The 3,973-nt window shown below is 51.3% G+C and overlaps 1 long non-coding RNA gene across 1 annotated transcript; it reads right to left on the bottom strand.

Annotated features, from left to right (window-relative positions):
* Nucleotides 1-351: 351 nt before the first annotated feature.
* On the bottom strand, nucleotides 352-2,637 carry LOC126581420 (uncharacterized). Its single transcript, XR_007609153.1, has 2 exons — nucleotides 2,218-2,637; nucleotides 352-1,504 (listed from the first exon to the last, which is right to left on the bottom strand). It is a non-coding gene; the product is annotated as an uncharacterized LOC126581420 (long non-coding RNA).
* Nucleotides 2,638-3,973: the final 1,336 nt, after the last annotated feature.

Raw genomic sequence — 3,973 nt, 5'->3', positions numbered from 1 at the left:
TTTGTTTGGTACATTTATGACGTGGCATTCCGTGTCTGGGGCATCTGTGGTGTCCGTCCCTCAGTTCGTCACGTATCCAGACACACAGCACCGGCGACTGTCGCGTGATCGTTGAACGCGCTTTGCACCAGAGAGAATCCACGTAATCCAATCCGAACCGATGGCAGCCAGATTCACAGCCCAGCCTGCTGCTACTGGCCGGTGATTAGCGAACTACTCATCCATGTGAATGCAAACGAAGAACCTTACCAGATCACCCTACAGACAGTGCCACCAGCTGTCTTATCATCTCAATAGAATGTGTATTAGTGCGAGTGTATGTAATGCTGAGTAAATGATTGCACAACAAACTGACGAGGAGTGTTCGACGTTCTCGGTGGAAAATAATTTTCCCTTTTTATTCATTCATTCCAATTGCGCTCGTGACACGGTTTTGGGGGGAGGCATCACATCTTACTTCTAGCCAACACCAAGAACACTACCAGCACTAACAGCAGCGCCGGAAGCAGCACAATCAAGTACTTATCAATCGACGCCCCTAGAACGTTAGTGACGCAACGCGATGACTGCCAGATTGCCAACCTTCTTACTCCCGTGGAGGAGAATTTGCAGGAAGCATTTTGCTTACGTATCGTTTTCAGTGTGTTCCACCGATCCGCGAAGGCGTGGAGCACTCAAAATGCAACCCACATCCGACGTCATTCCAAGGTGCTGCGGTGGCGCAAAAATGAAATTTTGTGGCCCCGCGCCTTCCGCGACGGTGCTCGACTCTGGCCATCGCGCCATTTCGGTGCCACATTTCATTTCGTCAGCGATTCCTCCTCACGGGGGGCTGCGCGTTCAAATACAGATTGTGTAAACGAAGTGGTTGAACAAGCCCAACAACACGTGGTGTGGTGTGGAGGTGGAAGAGGAGAAGCGGCCGGAGAGGGCCAAACGAGCGCGACATGGCCTGGGTCCGGGTTTCCTCTTGCCGTTGTTGCACCGCGGTGGCGGATGGTACTCGCGATCATCATCGCCGTCGGTACCGGGCAGATAGTGCTCTGTCGCTGATAATGATGATGATGGTGTACACCACCTTCCACCAGTTGGTGTGTTCGTGTGTCTCATTGAACTACCCCACAAACACACGGAATACGGCGACACAACGATGTTTTCTTGTTTGTTCCCGGTTGACGGCTTAGGCAAACTACATCGCGAGGCGGTGGCGGCTGAGGCGGCGGTACATCGGCCTCGAATCGGTCACCGGCGGAGATAAGATAAGGCACACACCGCAGCACCGGGAACGGTTCCAATGGTGTCTTGTTCTGCTCGATGTACCAAGCTCTGTGCGCGCTACGCGATCATCGTTTTCGATGCGATCTGCGGTCGTGGATGCTGCTGTGCCGTTGATCTGGGGCGCAAGGATTAAGATGTTTTCCACTTCACAAAAGTGCGGGAATGTCGCGATCATCATCAGCCCGGGCCGGGGAAATTCGCCATTTCGCCATCCGGGCGGTTAGTTCTGCGAAGAATTCAAGGCAGTTTTCACTCAGCTGGTTCTTCGTTACGCACAATCTACCACCTTCTCTCGGGCGGTGTGTCTAGGGATCACATTTAGCACAATGCAGCGACGGAGAGACAGACGGACAGACAGTGGGTGTGAAAGAGAGAGAGAGAGAGAGCGCGCACGAGTGAGTGTGTGAGGATCACGTATGGCAAGCGGGGGACAAACAGAGAGCTACACAGGAAACGCAGACGAGGAGACGAGAACAATCAAAACACACAGATCAACAACACTTGACGGGCACAGGCGCAGCGCCAGTGGCGATGATTTTAAAAATAATTGAAAATTGAGCTGAAATACTAAAGAAAATTCCCTCGCGATCGCGATGATACCGTTGTTCCCAAGGAACACCGCCGAAACAGCAACATAACATCGCTCAACCCCGAGCGCGACAGAGAGAGAGAGAGAGACAGAGAGTGAAGAAGCATAATGAAACATACAGAGAGACCACAAGACAGCACACCGCAAGAACGAAGAACGTCTACGCACCACATAGAAGGAGGAGGAGGAGGACGAGGCATTCGAAGAATGCAGGCACAACATTCGCCTAGTGACAGAGAGCAAAACGGCAGCAAACGAATGGCACGCAACATAAAAATGCTCTACAAACGCGGGGGGGGGGCAGTGCACGAGGAAAAGGTTGGGAGTTTAGTGAAATGATCAACACTTACCTGGCGTTGCTGAATGATAGATTGTTGGTTGCTAGATGATCAACGATCGCCGCTTCAAATCAATGAAAGGATCGACAATGGAAACGTCAACACGAAACACAGACACACAAAAGTGCAACATAAAGATCAAAACACAGAGTGAGCAGGCGACAGAAACAGAGCGAAAGAGCAACAGATAATTAGCAACGATCATACGACACGTGGAAACATTAGAAACACTTTTGGGACGCACGCAAAACAGAGATGCAAATTCAATCCAACTACCGGGATGCACAACATATACACGCAGAAGCACACTGCAGGCGACACTTACAGCACAGACGTTCTCACAGAACAATGCAAGCGAAAGCACGTGGAAAACCACATTCACAAGCAACAATCCTTCGTAACGAAACGCGTGCGCATTCACAAGCGAAGACGACGACGATGACGACGACGACGGGAGCACGGCGCGAACATCCTAAGTGGAAAGCGTTTCTTAGAAAACTGCCGTGGCCGCCTCCCCCTTTATGCTGCTGCGCGACTGCGTGTGGTTTGCGCGACACAGGCGAGCGTTCGTGGTGGTAGTGATACCGCCGGAACGAACACCGCACCGTACGCGCGTTTTAATTGATATTGATCTCTTGATAATTACCCTGGCGCGCTCCCTTCGGACTTCGGAGTATAATTGAACCCCTAAAACCTTCCGCCTTTGATTTAATGCTATTTCTGTCGCGCCGCAGCTTTGAACGTTCGCGCCTGTCGGTTTTTATGGTTTGGGCAGCAAAAGAAAAGAATGAATTACCCACGAAAACATTCGTCGATGGTTTTGGTGGTGTGGGGTGTATGTGTGCAGCAGAAAGTGGGTTGAAAAGTGCATCGATCGCGAGGAACGAACTCGCGGATCCCCGCGATCCACGATGTTCCACTAACACACATATCAGCATCTCTTATCGCTTGTTGGTGTACATGTTAATGGCGATCACACAACCGGCCAGACACACGGAGTCGCGCGTTGCTGGGATTTTTGTTGACAAAACATCCAATAACACCACGCGAGCACTGAGACCACGGCTCGTTGGCGCCATGATTCTAGGTCAGCGAAGGGACTGATTGGCAAGATTAAGGAAAATGCACGCACCACACACGACGGAGCCCCGTCGGAAAGGGTAATGGAAAGATGAGTAAAGGTAAAGATAATTAAAACAATTTCACTCTTCTTTCACTGACAGCCAACCAGAACGGACGGCAAGGGGGATTTCCCTGGGATTGTGCAACCGTATACCGTAGGTTACCTCCCCACCCCGGGAGCGTCACTTAATCATCGTCACCATGCCGTCACGGAGCCACCGGAGATGCTGCCAGTGCAGGGGATGACACGTCCGCAACACCTTTAACACCATCCCCAACCAACATCCATCGATGGAATGGAGCTGCATCATTTGTCACAACAAATTCATAACCGACTAAGCGGCCACAGCCTCGAGAACGAGAAATCACACATCATTACCGGCTCGTCTCACGTTCTCCGTGCACTCCGTACCGTACCGCACCGTGGCCAGTAGTTGTTGTCTTCCAATTTGGTGGTTATAAATACACGAGACACGAGCCCCCGGCCTGCGTCTCACGCTGCAGACGGTGACGTAGCGTAGGGTGCAACTTTCGCACAATAAATAGATTAAGATTAAGATGATGGAATGGCACATATTTTACACTATTCCTGGTGGTGGTGGTGCACCCCTGGAGCACATTCTTCACGGATCACTGTCACTGTGCG

The sequence above is a fragment of the Anopheles aquasalis genome, chromosome 2, assembly GCF_943734665.1.
Source record: "Anopheles aquasalis chromosome 2, idAnoAquaMG_Q_19, whole genome shotgun sequence".
NCBI classification, from domain to species: domain Eukaryota; kingdom Metazoa; phylum Arthropoda; class Insecta; order Diptera; family Culicidae; genus Anopheles; species Anopheles aquasalis.
This window is presented reverse-complemented; position numbering and strand designations above follow the sequence as displayed.